The sequence below is a fragment of the Larus michahellis genome, chromosome 1 (assembly GCF_964199755.1).
Source record: "Larus michahellis chromosome 1, bLarMic1.1, whole genome shotgun sequence".
Taxonomy (NCBI): Eukaryota; Metazoa; Chordata; class Aves; order Charadriiformes; family Laridae; genus Larus; species Larus michahellis.
The window spans coordinates 170754840-170779372 of NC_133896.1; positions in this window are offsets into that span (position 1 = coordinate 170754840).

The window sequence follows — 24533 nt, forward strand, 5'->3', positions numbered from 1 at the left end:
TACCCAGAAAAGACTACATGCATCTGTTAGCACTTGTCTATAGATAACATCTTTACTTCATCCCCCTTCTTTCTACAAACACGGAACAGACACTGGGTTTTACAGGAGTGAGAGCCCTCTCTCAGCCAGCTTGTTAGAACATAGTGGCCCGGAGTCAGAGAAAATACTTAAGAGTAGTGTTTGGATACAAAATAATTAGTATGCATGGCAGATTGCACCACTTTGCCCTTAAGTGTTCTATCCCAGAAAGTCCATTGATATTTATTGTAGACTTGCTAGCATCACATGATGGTGTCTCTTGTATACCTTAGTCTTTGCAAACTTCATATTAGGTTTATAGAGTCATACAAAAAACAGATTGGAAGAGACTTCTGCAGGTCACCTCTTCCAACCTTCTGCTCAAAGGAGGGCTACCTTAAAAATTGAATCAGATTGCCTAGGGACTTGCCCAGTTAAATTTTAAAAATCTCCACAGCCTCTTTGGCTACCCGTTCCAGGGCTTTACCAGTCTTCTTGTATTTTTTTTTTTCCTTTTCTTTTGCCTAAACAGAATTTCTTTTTCTGCAGCTCACGAGCATTGTCCTTATTCTGGTCTAGAAAATATAGAGAGCATTCTTCATGAAGCAAGCTTCTCAGAAAGTATAGTATGAATTCATGCGTGTTCTGTAATGAGGCAGCTGAAGTGAACAGGGAAACACTTGACACCACCCCCATGTTGAAAACAGAAATTGTACTTTGGCTAACAGGAAAGTATCCACCACTCAGTTTTTTAATGCTGAATGATATGCCTCTTCTTTCTGTCTTCCACAGTTAACTTCAGTGAGAGTATAACTTCTTTTGCCTCTTCATTTCTTCTTCTTTTTTATCTCCAGAAGAAGAGAGCAGAGAGAAAACTTTACTGTGCAAGCAGTAAAAGCACCTGCTGGATAGAAAATTAATCAAGAGAGTCTGGGTACAGGATAAAAAGCTTTCTTGTAATAAAATCTTGTGAGTGTGTACCTTCCAGAGTTCTGGTTGTCCTAGGCTGCTCCATGCAGAAGAAGTTATTAAATGCCAATATACGTGTGATATGAGGATGGAATTGGAAGGGTTCAAAGTGAGTCATGTCTTTCTTTCTGGGAAAGACATAATGTGTTTTGCAGACAGGAAAAATCTGAGAAGCTTTGTAAATGTGGGTACTCCTTTTAAGTATTGCAGCCAGAGAGGTTTTTCTTGCTGTTGTTTGTCTCTCCTAGGTCTACAAACTCATGGCCTAATGTCTTCTCTTCCATAAAAAATATGCAAAGGTGAGAAAAAATCCAGAATTTTCTGTGCAAAAGCCTATAAATAAATTCCACAGCCTGAGGGAGCAGCAGAGCCATTTGTGGGCTAGCGATGAAGCTCACTTCTTACCGAAGATCCCTGTAACTCTTTCTATTCTGCTAAACAAAAGAAGACCAGGGACAGAGTTCTTGCCCTGAGGCCATTTGGCAGCAATTGTCTCACAGCCACACTGCATGAGGCTGGTTCCCTCCACAGCAGAGCTGTTTCTGTGGGCCTACTTGTATTCATCAAAAGCAGAAGTAGGACGTAAACTATCAGCTAAGGTTTATGAACAATCAGAGGTCCTGTGTTTGAGCTCATTCCCCTTGGCAATGTAAATGTACTCAGTGTCACAGAAGATCAGAAGTGTTTCAAGTGTGTTACAGACTTATGTTCTGCCAAGGAGTTCTTATGCCTAACAACTCGTTTATATAAGCACATAGTGCAGGGCAATAGGAGTCTAGGAGTCATTCTGTGCGGTGAAAAGTTGCTTTTTTTTTAATCCACTTTATTACAATATCCACACTGTAAGCTTCACACCAGCCTCTGATCTCCTGCTGTAGACTGAATGACCACTGCAGTATGGAACACATTTGGTGCATGTCTAGAGCATCTCACTCCAAGGGAAGCCTGTCTGTGTGTTCAAAGACTGTACCATGATGAGCACCAACGCTAGACAAAAAGACAATTAGATGATTCACTCCAAATATGCTTTCTTGATCTAAAGTGAATCCATAGCGAAAAGAAAAAAAAAACAACACACAACAAACACAACAAAAACCCCACCACTCCCACCTCCCCAGCCCCATGTATTCCAATTACATTCCAAACTATTCTGTTTCTACACTGAAATAGTGGAAAAGTCCATTGAAACCCGGGCTATGTTTGGCAGCAGTTGAGCCCTTAGAACTGTTATCTGACATCCCTGAAGGTGCCGAAACTAAGGTACAGTTTAACTAAGGACCTACAGGCTATATAGAAATGGTATAGTACAACTTCAGAATTCAGCACTAGGTTGGAAAGCTGTGTAGATGAAGGTCACTGTTTTTGGGGCTGGGCTCAGTTTCAGCCTTCTGTCACTTAGCTTAGCACTTGCTCAGCAGGTTTTGTATTTTTCTTTAGTCACATCCAGGACAAGTTTAGTCAGATTTAGTCAGATTTCTAAGCAGGGTAGTTGTCACTTTTCTTGAGACTCTATCTCTTACTTCTGTAAATTAAATTGATTGAATGAAGCTTCCAGTTTGCTCTTCTCATTGTGCCATTCTCAGGCCTTTCCATATTCTTCTGAGAATCTAGCTTGCCTTGAATTCATGGGGAAGGAGCTACTGTTCCAGTCACTATTATCACACAGAATACTGTTTAGAATAAAAATGCTTCCTTACAATACAGGAGTCAGTGAAATGCCCACTGATGGGAGGTGGGAGTCAAAAAAAAGCTGAAAATACACTGATTGTCGGAGTCATTAAGTAGTTATGGACACTTCCTTTTAATTTTCCCATTAAATTTGAAGTATTCCTAGTTGAATGTCTCAGTGTTCTCAAATGGCTAATGGACATTCAAAGGATAAATTTGCCTAGACTATCTAAATTGCTAGGGGTTTTGTTTTCATTTTCATTCATCTAGCTGCATACTAGGACTTGATCTATTTCTCTTACTCATTCTGTCTTCTCAAGAGAAATAGATGTATCTACAGTATTGTTTCCCCACTTCCTATGAGTAGTACAGAAGAGTCCTGGTTTGAGGTAAACCAGAACCAATTTTCTGTTCAATAATTTTACTTTGCATCTAAGCCTCTTCTAACTAACTGACGTCTCTGAAATTAACAGCATATTGTGGAGACACTGTTAGTTGTCAGAGTGATAAGACCTATGTTTTTAGTGAATGCCAAGGAATGGTATGCAGAGAGGCTCTTGCTTATACTTATTGCTATAACAGGCAAGATCAGCTAACTTTGTTACATACCCCGTTGGAGGGTCAGAAGCGGAAAAGCATAGAGCTTAGGATAAGCTTACATGTCTGTTGCCTAACAGACAAGGGTTTTGACACTTTTAAAAGTTAATACAGTGTTGGGCTTCCCAAATGGCATTCACAGGTAAACTGTGATGAATATTACTAACCTCCAGAAAGATACTTTTTTTGAATATTCAATATACAATATTCAGTACTTCTCAAGTATACAACATTGAGGTATTAACAAATTATCACGTTATCTGTTCAAGGTGATAAATAGGATCTTCTGTTTCACAGGTTGAGAAACCAAAGGTCCAAATGCAATAATACTTTCTCACAGTTTAAATATTTTTTTAATGAATTTGTTTATAATGTGGGCATGATTTCTCAGCTATGTGAAACTGCCTCAATAGAGACTATGAGGCAATTTAAAGTGGACCATAATTCAAAGCTTACCTTAAGGCTGGAGATTGTCTAACCTATATTCTGCAGGGCATAAAATGTGAATGAAAGGGCTCTGGCTGAAGGGTGCTGTGAAAAAAAGTATAGACTGAAACAGCTTCTTTTTATATCAGAGAATGTGTGTCTTATCCTTAGTTTATTACTAGAATGAGTGGGTTTAGGTTGTTTTAAAATATAATTCTAAATAAACTCAAGCACTGATGTTTAAGGCCTGTTCCAAAATTTTCAGGCCCTCACAGGAAAAGTGAAAGTTGGAGTGGTGACAAGCAGTAAATATGAAGGAAAGCTAACTGATGATCCAGTTTGGACAGGAACAATTAGAAATGTAAGGAGTAGTCCACATAACTGCTAGTCTAGTAGTGGTGAGTAATCTACAGTCTACACTACTTTTAGCAAAAGGTGCCACTTTAAATCTAATTGAGGTGGATAAGTGCCAACAAAGAAGAGGCTAAAAATATTCAAATCAGTCAATGTGTTTTCAACTCAATGCCAATCCCTGAACTAAGTAAGAGACAGACCTTTATCAAGCAGTCTTATACTTAGAATCTGTATTGTTATATTTTATCATCCAAGAGCTGGCTCAAGGTGCGTTGTAGGGATATACTTCAAATAATTGTGTGCATTCTAATTGTTCTTAAATCTTAATGAAGGAATTTTAGCTAAATTGTTGCGTATTGTCTACTGAATTCAAGTCAATGCATCAGGTATACTGTTACTAATCAGAAGTTTAGGCTTGCAATATATGAAGGTGTCAATACGCACTAAAATTGGCTTAATATACAGTTGCAATTAATCTCCAGTCATTTTTTTTTCTGGTAATATCTGCATTTGGGGTTTGTTGGTGTGAACAATTTAAGAATGCATTTTTTAAGTAGCTTTGACCCTGAAGAATGTTTAGAAAGTCTTTTACATACTCCTGGTCTTTTAAAATGCCTTTCATGGATAATGGTTTCAGGTTTAATCACTTAGAATGGTAAGTATGCAAATTATTCTTACCCGGTTTAAACATAGAATCAAATGTACATATGCACAAGTGAACACACACATTTCTTCCTCACAAAAGAATACACTTCTGTTCATTTTGATATCAAACTATACTCAGCAAGCTGATTTAAGGTGCCTTTAAAGATGTATATGTTCCCTGTATTGTTGTGGTTTTTTTTTCAGTATTAAATAATAAAAAGAAAACATTATTAGAAGAGCTTGTAGAATTTAGCCACTGAAGAACAGAAAACAATCAAGTGAATCAAAATACATATATAAGTCTTTTTCCAGATTTTTTGGTGTATTGTTAACTTTTGGAGGTTTTGGTAGCCTGATTTCAATGTTACGATGCAGGGAAAGTCTACTATCTTGAGTATCAGATAGTGCAAAACTTTTTTTTCCAATTTAGAAACAAAACCATAAAGAATACAAACCTAGTTAATGACTATTTTTGATCTCCTCTATTTTCTTCATCCATTAAATTCTTTACTTTGTGGGTCTTTTCTGTTTCTTTTAATATGTCTATCAGTCTCATACTTTTAGCCATTTTGCTGTGTTTGCCTCATTTGGGGTTGTTGATTTTTATTTTTTTTTATATTTTTTTCCTTTCTAGAATAGCATACATATCAATTGAATGCTTTTACTTGTAAAATTCAGATAGCTCAAACAGTCTCCAGTTAGTACTATGTGAACCGTGGTGTTTATAATGTTTAGTTAATTTGTTTTTTCCTCTGCGGTCTCCTGGTTGATTGATATGTCTGACCACACCTTTTTATGCATGAAAGGATATTACTTTCTGTTAGCTTTTAAAAAAAAATATTTTATTTCATATGCATGGACTTTTTCCTGTAAATATTTATGTAGAATTTGAAATGAAAGATGGGTTTTACTTAGACCTGAAATCCCACATTTAGTCTTATCAACGATAAAGAAACCCGCAAGTAGCATTACAAAGGCTACATAACCCTTAACTTCCCATGGAATTTAAATGTCCAATTTGGGAAAAAAAAAAATAAAAAATCACCTTATTTTCTTTTCTTAAAAAAAAAAATAAATTGAAAAAAATATATTTGAAAACCATGTTAGTTTTAATCACCTGATTATTTTTTTATAGAAACTTTACATTGAAAGTGAAAATTTCAGGTTTCATTAGCTCTTAGTCTTTTGTCCAGCCTTTCATGCATAACTTTTTGTCATTACTGTACCTCTTTATCTTTGTTTTCTAGTATCAAAAATCCACTCTGTCTTCTGATTCTTACCTTTTTGCATTGAATATGTTTTTCTTCAGACTTTTGGTGTGTGTCATACATGATCAAATATGTTTACATATGGCATGCTACAGTGTCTTATTTTGAATTTTGATTATTTTTGCACCTCCTATAAAGATTTTTAGTGCTTTTTGACAAATACATTTGACTGTTTGCAGTTTTTTTGCTTTAATTGAAAAATATATGTTATTCTGAAGCCATTTGCATAGCCATGTGCATAGAATTCCAACTCAAATGTATCCCTTTAGATTAGCTAGTCTTTTCTATTTTTTTCTTTCAGTTCAGAATTTTTTGTGTAATTCAGAGTCCTTGTTTTAACTTTTCAGTCTGTCTCCCAGTTTTTACCCTAATTCATGCTACATTATATTATCTTGTCCTTCAAAAAGAGTTCAGCAATACAAACTACTGTTGTCTTTGTGACTGAACAATGGAAAGTCCACCAAGGACCCTTTTGGGAAAATCAGCTTTTACAACAGTTGAAGTTATGTGGAATTAATTTCATCCTCTGTGCTTTTGCCACAGAGGATGAAATTATCTTTGTCTTAGTTATTTCCTATATTTCATGGATCTTTTTTAATTATGTGAGAAAAATTAAAGACCTGTGAGAGAGGGCCTTTAAGTCACATTCTAAAAATTTGGCCTTCATTAATTTAGTGTTTATATTTATTTTATCTTATCCTTTCTCATGTCTCAGTTTTGTTAGGTAAATAATCTCTAGACAAAGTCATGTCAGGCATGCTTATAGAAATCATAATGAGGCTTTTTGGTGGGTTTTTTTTGAATAGTGAAATGCCTCTGTGACATCTTTCCATTTTGATGTACACCTGAAAACATCTTGGATTTCCATCATAAGTCTGACTAACAGGTGGATTTCTCTCAGATAAATGCAAGTCCAGTTTACTTCAGTGTTTGAAGTTGGAATGAAGGATTTTATGGGCTTTTGAGTCATGTGGATGGATTTTCCTGGAATTATAGTTCCCTTTCCTTCTCACAAATTAGTTGGGTTTTCTTAAATTTGGGGTTAGGTTTTCTTTATTATTATTTATTCTGACGAAAATGAAACTGTAATCCTCCTCTTAGGGATCCAGTTTGTGAATTGTGACCTAGTTTTGATATAGCACAGCTGTATAACCTTGGCTCAAACATCTGGGAAAACTGCTAAGCTGTGAGAAAGTACCTAGACTAGTGTCATGTAAGATAAGAAAAAATAAAATTGCAAGCTGTAGTGAGATGGTTGAAGTGGAGGCAGTTAAGCAGCTGAAGAGGAAGAAGACTAACAAACATGAAAAGGTAAAAAATCCTAAGGGAAAAACAGAAAATCAGAAGATGGAAACTCAGCAACACTGAGGATTATCCTCTTTCAAAGAGTAATGGGGGTTGACCCTTCCCAGCCTGACTGACAACTGCCTGGCCAGCAAAAACTCATTGGGTATGTTTTTGGGATGGTGAACACATTAATGCTCAGCCCAACATCTTGCCTTAGCTATTTGCTGTGTGTATTAACCAATAATTACTGTCTTATTCTTTCAAGAATGTATATTTTTCTCACAGAATCTCTGTGCATGGTAAAAAGTTCCTGAATAAAGAGGTCCATAGAAGCAGACACAAAAGCAAGCTTTGAAATACAAAAGTTGTCAACGAAATGTAGATTTTTCTCACCAAATTTTGGCAATGTCATTTCTATACACGGTGGCAGCATAATGTTTTCTACATTCTTCTCCATTCCAACATAATGTTTATTTGTTTGAGTGTGGTTGCCTAATATTATAGTTACAAGACCAGCTCTTCTTTTGTTTCATTAAAATGAGCTTTAAGCCTATAATGTAAAATTTTCAAAATAACACAGAATTCTGTTTTTAAGGGTTTTGAGGTACATAAAGGCAGAAGTAAGCATTGATTGGGATTTATGGGTTATGTGTCACTTTTGAAAATCACAATGAGTTTTTCAGAAAATGGTATATCCATTATTCTTATAAATATAAAATTGAAATTCCATTAAGAAACACACAATATAGCCATCTTTCCCCACTCTCTGCTATTTTTGTTACTTTAATGATAGTTTACATATTCTGAATATCAATTAATTGGTATGAGATAGTATGTATTGGAGGATATTTTTGCCACATAAGATTTATATGGTGTTTTTTCCTTAGAAACTTAAAATATACCTTTATGCATATCTGCATCATCTAGGAGAAAGGAAAGAAGGAGGAAGCAACCTTTCCTTTAATTGCTAGTGTTAGCTCATACTGATCAAACATGAAAGGTAATAGGGAGACATCCTTTAACAGTTTAGTTCAGAAGAAGAATAATCTTTTAAATGAGTCATTTAATTGACCTCACTTACTGTGCTTTTTTTCACATCCTGGAGTGATCTTGGAGTGCAGGGAGGTAGCAAGAAATTTCTTTTTCAGAATTAAAAAAAAAAAACAAAAAGAAAAAAACACAAAAACATGAAGATGCATTTCAGCTGCTAATGAGCATTCAGTTCATTGGATCAGGTTAAAGCTAATTCAAGGTAACCCACTCATATCCCTTTATACTGTGGATATCAGGTCTTAGGCACTAACTTGTTCATTTTATATGCTTGATCCTGGGCCAATTGTTAAAGTAAAATAGTCTTCGTTATGCAAGCAGAGTAGAATTTCTCTCACATAGCTTTAAATGTTTACAATGTGAATGTTTACTTCTGAGTTTATTACTCTTGGTGCCATTATTTAAAGAATTAAGACAAAAAAGGTTCTTTTATGTAATAACTTAGGTGAAAAGTTATGTAATAACTTATGATAAGAAGAATCATACTCTAGATTTAACTTTTATTTCCAACCATTAACTGTTATGTAGTCTGAGTTCACTAACTCAAATATCTTAATTTAGGTGAGATAAATCTTACCTATGGAATTTGTTAAACTTTTTTTCACAAGGCATTTTTTGGATGGAGGCATAAGATTCATACTGGAATCATAACTTTAAAAGTATGTTTGAAGGAGTTTCTGCATGCAAATGAAGATTCACCACAGCGTTTGTGATACTTGTCCTTTCATAGACTATCTCAAGAGCAAACCTTTGTTTCAATGACTGTTTATGAAAGGTCTTATGAAAACTATCAAAATTACTTCACAGTATTTAGAAACAGTATGTGAGTATATTTTTTGTAGTGTTTAGCCATTGATAAACTAGAAAGAAGAAATTTCAAAGACTTGATTTTAAGAATCTTTTGTTAGAACTTAGCTCTTAAGATTCTAACAAAATGTTGCCTTAACTTCTCTGTGACAGTGAATATGAAATATGAAACCCTGAAAAGTAACCTATTTTGTCTTACTGGCTTGTGTTACTCTACACCATTTCTGTGGTTCATAAACCTCTTAACTGATTTGCTAGGATCTACATTTTTCAATGGATGAGAAAAACTATTAAATGAAAGTTGTGGAATGTTAATGGAATTCTGCACTCTGTCACTGAAGAAAGAATTGGTTGAATATACAGTATTTTTTCTTCATATATGAGAAAAAATACATAATATATATATATAACTAGAATTATATAATTTAAAAAGGAATTACAATCCTGAGAGATGCCTTTGTGTTATCCAGGAAGAAAAAAAACATTTCCAGGCATTGAATAATTTAACTTCATTAAATAAACAGTAAATAAACATCATTTTATATAGCTGCAAGAAACAACTCTTACCTGTCTTAGAATTTGTTTACGGATGTTGCATGGCATCACAAATATGACTGCTCAATATTGATGTTATGTATTTCTTTTCTGAAAAAATACAAGAAAAGAGGTAGGCTTGGCACTGAATATGATATAAAATGCTATTTTTTTGAAATTAGAAACCAAGATGTAAAAAAAATAGAGGAAGAGATGATGAAAATCTGGCAATTATGAAAGGCATTCAGTGGTAGGACAGATTTTTTTTTTTTTTTAAGATCTAGCAGTGTTTGTAATGTAATGAAGCAAAGTTAATTTCAATTTCTTGTTTGTCTTAAGGGAATATTATTATTTAACACTGAATTTAAAAAAATAATTTAGTATAAAAAAGAAATATTTTCAAAGAAATTTGTGAATTTTCTAAAAGCTTAAAGATGAAGTAACGTACTCATTAGCTATATTCACAACTAATTTCACGCTTTCATCAATGTCCTATTTTCATCTTCTTAAGCTTCTGCAATTATGTATAAATATTTTCACTGAGCACTAAAATAACTGTGTTCCACTGAAAAACTAAAAAAAAAAAGAAAATTTGTCTGTAGTCTTCAGTGTGTTAAATTAAAAAAAGAAATCCTCAAAACATCATGAAGGTATTACTGTTTACCCTTGAAAGTATGCTGTTTAATGTTTAGAGAATCATGTAATTCTGTCTTTACTGTGAAATTATATTAAAAAAATATTTACTAGGGACTAGTTAATTGTGAAAATTAGTTCAGTGGTACATTCTCTAATATTAGGTATAAGCGTAAGATTATGGAGCAGATCCTCCTGGAGGCACTGCTGAGGCAGAAGAATAACAAAGAGGTGACTGGGTACAATCAACAAGGCTTCACCAAGGGCAAATCGTGCCTGACAAACCTGGTGGCCTTCTATGAGAAGGTCACAACATCAACAGACAAGGGGAGAGCAACTGACGTCATTTACCTGGACCTGAGCAAAGCCTCTGACACTGTCCCGCACGACATCCTGGTCTCCAAGCTGATAAAATATGGCTTTCATGGACTGAAAACTCAGTGGATAAAGAACTGGCTTGATGGCCGCACCCAAAGAGTGGCTGTCAATGGGTCCATGTCCAACTGGAGGCCAGTGACAAGTGGAGTCCCTCAAGGATCAGTACTGGGACCGGTCTTGTTTAACACCTTCGTCAGCGACATGGACAGTGGCATAGAGTGCACCCTCAGCAAGTTTGCCAACGACACCAAGCTGTGTGGGGCAGCTGACACGCTGGGGGGAAGGGATGCCACCCAGAGGGACCTTGACAGGCTGGAGAGGTGGGCCCATGCCAACCTCATGAAGTTCAACCAGGCCAAGTGCAAAGTCCTCCATCTGGGTTGGGGCAATCCCAAGCACCAATATAAACTGGGCAGTGACTGCCTTGAGAGCAGCCCTGAAGGACTTGGGGGTGCTGGTAGATGAGAGGCTCAACATGAGCCGTCAGTGTGCACTAGCAGCCCAGAAAGCCAATTGTATCCTGGGCTGCATCAGGAGAAGCATGGCCAGCAGGTCGAGGGAGGTGATTCTCCCCCTCTACTCCACTCTTGTGAGACCCCACCTGGAGTACCGCGTCCCATTCTGGAGCCCCTATTACAAGAAAGATATGGACATGCTGGAACATGTCCAGAGAAGGGCAACGAGGATGATCAGAGGGCTGGAGCATCTCTTCTATGAGGACAGACTGAGGGAGCTGGTGTTGTTCAGTCTGGAGAAAAGAAGGCTCCGAGGAGACCTTATAGTGGCCTACCAGTATCTTAAGGGGGCCTACAAGAAAGCTGGTGGGGGACTTTTTAGGATGTTGGATAATGGTAGGACTAGAGCAAATGGATTAAAACTAGAGATGGGACGATTCAGACTGGACGTTAGGAAGAAGTTCTTCACCATGAGGGTGGTGAGACACTGGAACAGGTTGCCCAGAGAGATGGTGGAAGCCCCGTCCCTGGAAGTTTTTAAGGCCAGGCTGGATGGGGCTCTGAGCAACCTGATCTAGTGGGATGTGTCCCTGCCCATGGCAGGGGGGTTGGAGCTACATGATCTTTAAGGTTCCTTCCAACCCTAACAATTCTATGATTCTATGATTCTATAACCTTCTAAAAATACTAAGGAATTTTCTTTTTTGTCAATCCACTCAAAATATATTAAGTTCTGCTGATAATTTATTTTTTATTGTGCAAAATTATGGAACAACATGTTATTTTTTGTCACAAAAGTGTATAACATCAATTGCCACTACTTGAACAAAAAAAACCCAAGCAAAACACACCTGCAGATCATTAAATAAGATAAAAAGTGAGAGAAAAACTTTCTGTGGAGTATACTCTATGCTGACTGAGCTCAGTTAATCATAGGAGGATAATTTCTTATTATCTTAATTGTAGATTGGTCCAATCAGAAAACATTAACTGGAGGAGGACTGTAAAGAAGCTAGATTAGTTAAAACATATGTGAAGGTGTAGCCAGGGGCAGTGTTAAATGAAGAATAATTCTTGTCTTTTGAAACTCTTTGTGCTCCTCTAGTATACAAATGCCTTGTATTTCTCTCTGGGATTACAGGGTCTACGTTTCACTGATGCAAAGCCAGGTATATCAGCCCAAATCTGTGGTCCCTAGACCAGCATGGTTTTGGCTATTTCTAAGTTGTTAAATCACGCTTTTAGGCCTCAAGTGATTCTTATTATTTATTCTGCATTGATTAACAGAAATTTGGGATGAAGTGATTGTTATGATTTATTCTGAATCGATGAATGCAAAACTGTAGTCATCATTTACCACATTAATGTCCTGCTGTTTAGTTCTCCTGGTAATTAACAGTGTGTTCTGCAAGGGGAAGGGGAGAATAATCAAATTGATTTCAGTGTCCAGTGCAAAGGGAATTTTATTTGTTTGAGAAACCATTAGAAAAATTAAATCAAAGCATCATTGGGACACACTGAAAAAACATTATTAAATCATCTTCCTTCTGCTACAGCTAAAGGGAATAAAAGAGTACAGTTAATATTTTTTGGGAGTGCAACTGATAGAGAATTTAACTATTGGGATCCAGACAAAACAGCGCTTAAGAATTCAGTAGTTCTTGAATGAATGAGGCCCAAAACTGTGGGTATATGAACTACGTTTTCATCCAGAAGTGGATCCTTAAGTGCAAAAATTAGGTATATTCGAGGTACATAATTAAGCACTTAACCAATGGAAAATTTCAAGAAAAAAAGTATGAAGTGTCAGTTCTATCTTTCTCAAGCAGGGCTATGAACAAAATTCACAGCTATAGATGCTTCTACTGAGACGGCAGCATTTTGATCATTCACTCCTCAGGCATAAACAAGAGAAAGATTAAGTGTGTAATCTAAGGGTCAGAGCACTCAGCTATGGTTGTGGTATAGCTAGGGTAAGGTGTTGCTTCTCCTTTAGGTGATTGGAACTTGCATCTTCATCATCTCAGAGGAATGCTTTGATCTACTTGCATTCAAACCCTCCTAGCAAGTCTTTTTTAAGAATTATTACATTTGTCAGAGACAGAATACACACACATAATTTAGGAACTGGAGTATCCAGCTGATGGAAAAAATTTACTTTGCTGAATATTTAATGAAGCTCATTTAAAAATGCTATGAGCTTAGTATAGAACCTAAGGGCATATTTATGCTACTAAATAAGAGAGGTTTAGGGGGGGAGCTTGACTGCCGTGATTGCTGATGCTGCATGGTTGTTAGCTTGCTTCCTGACTCTCTTTGGGCCGCTGAGACACACCTGTTAGAAAAGGGACCAGCCCAAAGCCATGTGGACACAAGACAGACCATGCTACTTATCCTTGAAGCCAAGAATCAGTCCTTATCTCCCTCTAATTTCGCATCATAAAGATGTATTGTTCAGTGTCCTTTGTCTACATAAGAGAGAACAAATTTTAGCTCCTGGGATATACAGGACTCTTGTTCTCTGGCCCATCAAAAGTGAAAGAATTTCAACAAGGTAGCATAAGGAAGAATAATCTTCTGGCTCTCCAGCTATAATCAATTTCATTAGCTTCTTACTACAGCATCCACCTAAAAGATCATAGAATCATAGAATCATCTAGGCTGGAAGGGACCTCTAAGATCATCGAGTCCAACCATTAACCTAACACTACTAAAACCACCACTAAACCATGTCCCTAAGCACTACGTCTACGCGTCTTTTAAATACTTCAGGGACGGTGACTCATCCACTTCCCTGGGAAGCTTGTTCCAATGTTTAATAACTCATTCTGTGAAGAATTTTTTCCTAATATCCACCCTAGACTGATTTCTTCATTTCTATTAGTTCCCAATCACAAGGTCACTGAAGAATGACGTCTTTATTACTTCATATTTCTCATTTTAATAGTTATAGTAGTACCATTCTCATTTGACGTGCTAAATATTATTGCATAAGTGCTGATTTCATTTAATTTTGATGCCTTTTAATCTAATATTTTGATGAACACCCTACCGCCACGATTACCAATAAGTTGCATAGGAGAACAAAATATTTTTTATGAAAAAAATAATCATGAAACAGAGAGAAAATTGTTTGCTTTTGTAGCAATTTAAAGACTGAACATTTAGATGTTCATTGTAGACTACATCACATTGTAGATTTTAGTTTCATCCAACAATAAAAAGAAATCAATTCAAAGAGGAGTTCTTTTTTATAATAGCATACCCTTCCTACTCAGGAGGAAAAAAAAAAAAAAAGGAAAAAAAATCCCAGAAAAGAAAAAAACCCAACAAGGTTAAAAAGCGAACAAGTGTTTATAATCAGGGGGGTTTGCTTTTATTTAGGGTTTTGCTTGAGTCTTTCTTTCATGCATTATATAAAATATACAAATTCTCTCGTGAGATCCTCACATGGCTTCTGTTTGTTTCACACAAATTTAATGTTCCCTCGCATAAAACCCCTTGACATTTCAAAGCATTCTCTCTTTTAAGACCAAAAGAACATTGTGAATTGGTATTGAGCATTACAAAAGCTAAATTCCTCAGAAAGGTCAGATTTTGGAAAAAGAACTAAATGGACTGCTACCATTTTAAGAACATTCTGACATAGTGTTTACATATTTTAACATGTTATTATATGCCAACATGACAAAAGAAATTTGATGTTATTTTTATTTTGAGAATGTTTCTTTAACAAACAAACTTGTATTACATAATGATGCTATGACAGTGGGCCAAACCAGTGTTTATAATTTAGGGCTATAATCTGTGAAATCTAAATTTGCACTCTGTGCAGGGGAAGGATGGCCTATTTACAAGAATCTACTAGGGCCAACTGTAATCTCATCAGGGACACATCAGAAAACTCAGCTCCTCAAGCAGAGAAAAACACAGTTAATTTGTTAGTGGCTGCAATCTTAAATTATGCATGATTGTTGACAGCTCATAGTGTGAACAAATGCTATAATGTTCCATTACAGATTTTCTTTTTTTTTTTTTTCCTAAACCTTCAGTTTATCTATGCTGCTTAGGGTGATACAAAGACCAAGTTGTGAAAAGCTCAGAGTTTAAGCTGGTTTTGGTTCAGGTAGCTTTTTAGAAGCTGTGTATTGATATTGTCATATTTTACGACCTTACTTGTGCTGCAGTTCATATACAAACACTACTCACGTACATATGGCACAGCAGGAGATATGGTTTTACACAATTTCACTGGCACCAGGCATGTTGCTGTTCTACCTTGTCCCCAGAATAGCACAGCCAACTGACAAAGCACTGCATTTTGAAACTATTTTACCAGCAGAAGCTGAAAAGTAATATGGATTACTGCAACCAGAACTCAGAGGCTGAACCATGTTGAGGCAAACCACTGCGGGTTTGGTACACGCAGTGTGCTCCCAAAGTAGAAAGGAAACTGCCTTTTCCATCATTCACCTTTAATCTCATTCACCTACTTGCCCTAGACCAGTTGCAGCTTTCTGATAAAGTTGCCATCAAAGACTCCAGGCAAAGACTGTCTCTAGAGCAAGGACAAATACTGGATCCCCAGTACTTGCCTCTCAGGCTCCCTGCTGATCGCTGTTCCCTTTGTCAGCTGATACAGCCCTAGTCAAAATGCCTTGCCATGCTACTTAACTTGCTAAATGTTCCAGTTCAGGCTGTCTCGCTATTTTGAAAGTGTGTGTGACTGATTAGGCTGGAAGTCACAGGACTTTCTGAGAACACAAGTTTCTACAAGGACCCAGATGGTGCAATCAGCCTTCGCAAGAAAAGAGAAAGGTATTGGTACAGGTCAGACACCTGTGGGAGTCAATTATTTGAACCTCATGTCCTTCTGATCACCCCTGTTTATGAGACAGTCCCTCTGTTTTACTTTTGCCTCTCATTGCAGTGGTATTACTCAGGTTTCCGCTTATGAATTGCCCGCTGGAGAAAATACTGTCACTCCTTGTGGAAACAAGAAAACTTCAAGAATGACAGTTGAGTCTGCAACACTGTGGGCAGGGTGATAAACAGGATGCTGCATAGCTTTACAGCATCTGCTCTGTTTCCAGCGAGACATGGCTGTCTTGGAAGTTGGATGATAGTGCTCACATTTTCCATAAGGTTTTACACAGCTTTTGTTCCTGAAATCTTTACCCCTGGACACCTGAAAGAAAGGTTCCTCAAAAATGCAGTAGCTAAAGCTACTGCATCAGAGACCCTATTCCAGGGGGGCGGCTGTAGGACTGAGAAGTGAGATTACGATCTTGCTCAAGGCAAAGTGAAAGAACACCTTTTCTGGAAACGCAAGCTCTGTGGGAAGAAACTATCCAGGTCCACAGTAGGTTATGTGCTGCTGCTAAAGCTGGTAAAGAGCAAGCAGCACAGGGCAGGTATATATGCCTTAGTCTTTCCTTCAGCATTGCTCAGGAAGACACTGTTATTGAGGAGACCATTGTTCTCATTGCTGCTGCCTCTCCAGCTCTGCTTCCAGCTTTCCCTTAAGGTATTCCATGCAGCAAAAAAGAGCCTGGAGGTAAAAACTCCTCTCATGATCAAGTGAAGGAAGAAGGCTGCAAGATTAAGAGGACTCCCAAACTGCTTGAGAGGGAGGCTGGATGTAAGTCTCTATCCACCAGAGTGTTCCCTCGGCTTCTCTACAGGACCACATTCTGTTACTCCATCTTGGCACATTATTTTAGGTCAGTAATAGATGACGCTTCATTGCACCTTGTTGCATTTTGAAGTTGTATTTATTTTGATGCCTCAAAACACTTTAATATAAACACAAAGTAGTCTGTGGCCTATGATGTGTGTTGAACTTTGCTTCTTTTACAGAAAGGCCTGGGGCTAAAGCACATAGTGGATATCAAGTGTTTTGAGTACAACATATTTAGAAGCTTTATGTAGGAGATTTTTAAAATTAATTTGATGGCTCTTTCTGTGTGGCTTTTGAATTTATCTAAAGGTATCTAAAGTTCCTCTATAGACACTCAGAACTTACGAATATAAGAAGCTTAACATCTAACAAAAGTCTGAATAAAATTGAGATATGGAAACAATGACATTCTTTTGCTTATTTTTAGACACATGAGTTTGGGTACAACATATGTATCTACCACCATTGACCCAAGTTTCTGCTGTCATTTCTTAGTGATCGAAGAAATCCAAGACCTCTGCATGCAGCTGACAGAAGATATACATTCTGTGGAGAATATCTCTACAGAGGATAGTACATCTACATGCATTCCTATAAAGAGCTTGCACTCTTCTGCAGTGGCAGTGAAGTTAGGTGGAATACCATTCAGTGCTTACAATTGCACAGGATACCTATGCTTAGAGAACTGAATCACAGAGAGATACCTAAATTTTCACCGATTTTGAGTGAAGGAACACAGGAGAAATCCAAATCCAATGGACTTTTTTTACTTCAACCAGCATAAAATATGGCATTTGATAGGATGGAATTGAGAACCTGAAGTGGTTAATGGAGTTTCAGCCTACCTCTGTAAATATGTCCATAAATGGTATAAATGAAGAATTTATTGTGCTGCTTACTGTTTTTATATGCTACAGAAATTCTAGAAGAGTTACTTTTTCTTTCACTAGGAACAGAATAGAAAAGCCTTTTTGATTAACTGCTTTTAGTATCTTAGGTGCTGTGAAATTGGAGACCTTGGTTCCTGACACTGACAATGTTTAACAAAAATTTACACAGGAGAGTTTCACAAGTACTGTCAGAATCAGAAAGTCATCCTTTTCAAATATGCCCAATAGAATGTAGATCTCCCCTCTGTAAATTTTCCTTTACTGTTTGATAAAGTAGGAAACAAGGTTTCTAACCCTGCAGTCTCCAACATAGTGAATTCCAGGAATCAAAAAGGTTTTTCCATCTGTTCCCAAGTGAATGCAGAGGCAGCTATTATAAATACAACCGCAGTGCATGAAAATCATATAGGCTTCAGCTGGATAGAGAGGCTATAGTTATATTTAACAATTCAGATGAAAATTACACCTGGCATAGTTTTCCAATTGATGCAAAACAAAACAAAACAAAACAAAAAAAAAAAAACAAAAAAACCCCACAACAGATTCAAAATAAAGTTTACTGGATGATAGATGGAAATGATGAATGCTGCTAACTGATGTCTGTACACTTCTATCACACTCCATTCTGTCTGGGTGGAAGAACTTACATGAATATATTTCATTAATGCAAATGTTAATTATGCATATAAAACCTACACATTGTTTTGAAATATACTTCTAATCCTGCTAACCATTTGGGTTAATTGCTCAGAAAAGTGTTTTTTTTCTTTTTCCTTATCACAAATCATCACAAAATCAAAAAAGTTAGGTCAGCTTGCACAACGAATGAAAAGAAGTATACCTTTTTGCATTTCTAATGTAATTAGATTGTAATGTAATGTAAAGTAAATGCATTTCTAATCCATCTGGAAGGATCTTATTTATAACACCAAGTACGCCTCTGACCAGTTGTTGACTCTTCTCTGTGTATGGATGTTAACAAGCCATGACCAAAATGCCTGATGAATTGGGAAACTAAGCTTTTTGGGAGTCCAACTTCAAACATTCAATGCCAAGACATAATTACAGATATCCAGTCCTCAGCATGCTCCCAAAATACATGTCGTTTTAGGGTATCCACAAATGGAGTCAGGATAAATGTCTGGTCATGTTTAGATAACTTTTAACCCCCCCGCCATGTTTCTATGTAAAGAATTAACCCACCTCCACTTTATATTTCCTTTCATTATTACTATGAAGATGTACACGATGAAATACACCTCTTTTCTTTTCTCTTTTCTTTTTTATAATTCTTTTTAGTCTTCGGAACCTTAGTTTATTCTCACTTACAGAGAATAAGATTGAGGGTAAACTTTTAAAGTAAGCCATCGTTGTGGTTTAACCCTGGTATGTTACCCACACATTTTGTACTTTAGCGGTCATTGAGTTGCTAAGTTGTGTGTCTTCATAGTACACTACAGTTTATTTTATTTTTATTTATCTGACTGACAAATTTCTCACTGATTAAGTGAGTGATATTTAAAATAAGAGACTACATATTAGTCAAATATTGTTGCAAGATACTAGGCAGAAAAAATATTTTTCATATTATCTAAGATTTCTGAAAACATAGGGCAACAACTACACACACTGTCTTTATCAAAGAAGAAATGCATGCAATTAAACACTATTCAGCTTTTAACATGAGAAACTTATTGCAGGCAGAATTCTGAAATACACTTTGCAGAATAAAAACTACCTTGAGAATTTCTCCTCTTCATGTCTGATACTTTGTGGTTATTCTTTTTTGTCTTCTCTGGCCTCCAACAAAGAAAAAAATGCATATGCATTGATCTCATTATTATGCATTGAAATCGACCCATAATAATATGTTTGCTGAGTTTTGTATTTGAAGAGCTTTATAAATTCTAGAAGAAAAATCCAAATAAATATAACAACAACAACAGAACCAAAACCCCATCATTTAATTTTAAAGTATCCCTGAGGCTTGCCCTGGAAGGCAAACTCATAAGATATATTTAGCATCAGAGTAAGATCTGAGTTTACTATGCAAATGTCAGGAAAATGACTTCTGAATAACTAGTATCCTAAAATCACCAGTGGGGAGGGCTGTTTACTTCAGCTGGAGTGCAGCCCTTGTTCTATGCCAGTACCTAATCATTATTTGCAAATTATCTCCATAATAGATGAGAATCCTCACCTGAGACACTCCCTTAAATCTTCCTATTTATTTAGACTACAAGAACTGCTAAATGATACATCTGTGTCTTCAAATTTTGTGAATGACTAATGCTTAAACCAGCTATGGAATCCTTACATGAACTAGGAATGCTAGTTAATTAGGAGCATAGTAGATTTATACAGATATTTTTTGTGTATATTCTGTATGGTGTGTTGTCAGCACAGCAAAGCTTTATTTCTTAGATTTTAAATAACTACTCAACATAGACTGCGTTCAGGAATAAAAGAAAACATCAGATTAGCTCAACTCAGCAGCTCTTACGCAGCTGGGCTAATAGATAATGACTACATGCCACACTGAAATTGGAGAATGGGTTTTGTCCAACCTGGCAGTACATAGTCATCTATTAAAGAATAGTTTGTCCTTTGAAGTGAAACACAGCACAGCAGAAGAAGATAGCTATCTGTGGTCCTCTGTGAGACCTATTGCAATCAGTGGGGAAAGCAGGCTATGCTAAAGGTTTCCAAGGCACTAAACATTTGATGGGGAGCAAGTTGAGTTCAAAAAGTAAGGAGTACTGCTGGCATATCCTCTAACATGCTATCATGAAGTTCTCAGTTCACTCAAGCTATACTGCTGATGGAAGAGTACTAAAGCTGTGCCACAATTCAAAAAGGCAAGTGAGACCATATGACCCTAAACTAGTTCATCTGACACTGGTCCTGGAGAATGTAACACAAAAACTGATTCAGAATCTTTTGGCTAAGATTTAAAGGAGACTAATATGCTTAATGCCAGTCAAAACTGTGTAATAGAAAAATGAGTCTTGTCAAAAAGTTTGATTTGTTCTTTCATGAGATCATCTATTCAGTTCACAAATGTAAGGCTTTTGTTGGGTATCTGAATTCTTCCTGTAAAACCTCTGATTAAAAACACCTGTACACACACAAAAAAAATTGGCATAGCACAATATGAACAAAATGTACTTCAGATGCATAATTAAAATCTCAAATTCTACTAGCAGGATCTTGATTGGAGGGGTGTTTTTGCCAGGGTTGAATAGAAATCACTATTAAGTCCTCTGATAGACAACTTTTCCTCCAGGAATGATCTAGAAATAAATTTTGTTATTGCTAAAGCATAAATAGCAAAGATAAGTGAAATAATCTGTAACAAGAATATTAATCATATAGAGTGATCAGATGAGTTCATCTCCTGTGATCTTTTAAACAAGCTGCTTGGTAACATAGCGGAATGCTGTTACAGGATTTAGATTAACGAAAGCAGGAAATAGTAATGGAAAATGGGGCCATATCCTTGAAAAATATTCAGTGTTTATAGCAGATAATGAACTTATTCTGAGCTCCCATTCTGATTTAGGGTTAGGTTAATAAAATGTTTGACCATAGAAACTGAGCAGAGTGAGAATAGACATAGTGTGTTCTTTTTGGGGAAAAATACTAACTTCTACTAGAATCTTTGATCTAGATAAGAGGCTGCATTAAAGAACTACTGACAGAAGGCTAAACCTAGATATACTTAGAGATGAAGTGTGGAAGAAATATTTTACAGTGGAATGAAAAAATATCTGAAATAGTCATCACTGTATTTGTTGTGTCTTCATTTTCTGAGATCCTGGAATTTCCCCCTCTTAAGGATTTACGCAAGGTGTGGGAATAATCACATAAAATGTAATGGTTAATCTCAGATACCAGATTTCAAATGATCTAATGGTCTTTAACGGTTGAAGTCTCTTCAATATAAATACTGTCATTTTAAATAGGTCAAGATTGCAGTAAACTAAACAGTGTCCCCCTACGAATGCATTGTTTTCATTCAAAAGAGGGTTGCCAGAATCTGCGTCTCTTTTTTAAAAAATATAGGAATTTTCCAAAAGAATCAAAGGAAATAAAGAAGCAGAATCTGCGTCTCTTTTTTAAAAGTATAGGAATTTTCCAAAAGAATCAAAGGAAATAAAGAAGCAGAGCAGACAGGTCTATAGACCAAGTAGCTGAACGAAAAAAAAAAAAAGACAGACCATTGCAGCTTGAGGCTGTGTATATCAATTCATTATGTTTTATCCAGAAGAGAATAATTTCTCAAAGTGGCTATCTCAGAAACATAATTTCAACGTTATTTTCAAAGTTCAGTACTATGCTATATTAGAAATAAAGAATTCAATCTTAAATTAAAAAAATAAAGGATTTGAAAGAGAAGGAAAGAAAAAAAAAAAAACTAAGAGGAGGACTGAATAAAATTTATTGTTAAGATAAGGCGACTCAGATACGTGTATCTTGGTGTAGTTACAACTGTCAACATCTACCTTCAGATTTTTTCTTGAGTATCTGTGGAAAAATTTAGCAAAGTGTTGCAAATTTTCATCATACATACATCTCTTTTGCTGCTTTATGAATATCCGTGCATCGAAAAGATGTATAAGGAAAAACAAACAAACAAATAAAAAAAAGGCAAAAAGCTGAGGAATCATACCTTTCTAGAACCTAAAAGAATATCTTTCTTTTAGTGTGTACTGACAGCAAATAATCAACAGGAGGTAAACTTGGGTTACCTGGAAGATTTACTAGGTGACACAATGGTGCTTTTCTTGGCTAGCTTACAGGATTCTTCGGGATATTGTATTGTGTAATAAGTTTCTCTTAAGAGTAAAAGGCTTTTGAAAATGCTCATGAAATAACCTGTGCAGGAATTGAATGAGACCCTAATACCAGTGTTTCACAGAAAGGGGAGCTAACTAGTAACAACTAAGAATATTTCAAGAACATTTCTTTTGTTACTCTTTACATTGGTATCTCTGTGTCAAAAGTGAAGATGAAAATGCATATTATTCTTTAAAAATGGTCTGTAAAGTAAGCTTTATATGATGACATTTTAGATTATCTCAGTGTAACTCTAGTATAACTAACCCACATCTGATACTGTAATATTAATTTTTATTAAATGTTAATGTAATTTTAATAAATGTTAAAAATGTTAATTCCTGAAGACTATATACACACATATATATTTAAATTATTATGTGATTTAAACTGAATCAGTAGAGCAATATGGAAAAAAAACCCAACAGTCCTGGGGAACCCCCTCCTCTCCTATTATGAATATACAAACATTAACTTCCAAGGAATTTCACTGATTCTAGATGAAGATCTGGCTGTCAGTCTTTTGATAGTGAACAGGAGGAAGTGACTTTTCAAAATTCCTACTATTTTTGTAGTTCATCTTTTAGTTGAAGAAACAGCTCCATGGATGCCAAGAATCCTGAGAACTTTAAGGCTGAGTCTAGACATTAAAGTAGTCCTGTTTAACCTGATATAGTCAATAACTCCATCTCTCCATACTTAATTTCTAAATATGGATGCATCCCCTCTGCTCACTCCCCACATTGTGTCATCACAAGTATTTAAATTATTCTTGCTTTAGCTGTCTGTCTTAAGATGAGGTGAATTGCCCTGTGGAGATGTGGATTTGCCTTCAGTATCTACAAAAGTAAGCAGAAGTGACTAGCTTGAATTGAAGTGTCTGCCTTTTCAACACTTAGATGAAAGCAAATTTATTCCATCTATAGGGAACTACTGTCCCCTGCATCTCGTTATCGAGGAAAACCTCCTGGTTTTAGGTAAAGGAGCAAAAATGCTCTTTGTCCAGTGGAAAACAGATAAAAACTCCCAACATTGATTATCTGGGGTCTCTAGAAGAACAAACGGGCTGAAAGAAAGATATTATGCTAATAATATATACAATAATACTACAATAATATTGTCTGGCATTCCCATTGCATTAGAAAAAAACATAGAGCAACCAAAAGCAGAGACCATCTTCATGTCAAATATAGGTTTTGTCATACCTGTGCTATTCCTTAGGTAGGCTTATTAAGATGTTCTTTAAAGACTTCCTATGAAGGAGATTCTATTTCATTGCTTCTTTATCTCTGTTACAGAGGCATTCCTAACAACATCTTTTTTTGGTAACTTAAGCTCATTACTTCTTATTCTAAGTGGTGTGTATGCAAGAGCAGAATACATTTTTTTATTTATACAAAACCTTTACCTCCACATGCAGTAAGACCTTTTTACCCAGTATAAAATACTCAGTTCTTTCAAACATTTGGCACTGGTCACAGCGTAATAGCCATCTCAGTATTCCACTTACTGTCTTCTGGATTCTCTTCATTGCATCCTAGATTCTCAAGGTTCAAAACCCAAAAGAGATCAATGTCCCATCTAAGGCCACCTCTGCTGAAATGAGGTAGGAGTATAAACTTCCTCCTGTTATCCTTCTATTACACACAATGAGAAGTATTCCTTTTTATTTTCTTGGGGGTAGGTTTGGTTCGGTGTCACAGTTTAGGCTGGGTTGGCCAATGACAAGACAACAGATGCTCTCCCCCACCTCTTGCCCACGAAGACGAAGAAAAGAGATAGATGAGTTTAGAAAAAACTAAACTACTTTCATGAAATATTAACAATAAGATACAAATAATGAAATAGATACAAAATATACAAAACTGTGTCAAGCTCTCAGAGAGATGTCACTGGCAGGCACCAGGAAAATTCCGGGATGGACTCAGCAATGGATGGGAACTGGATTCCAGAACATATGGATCACAATCAAAGCCAGACAAACTGACAAAGTCCTCCTCAGACATCAGTCAGAAAGAAAGCCGCTGAAGAAGAG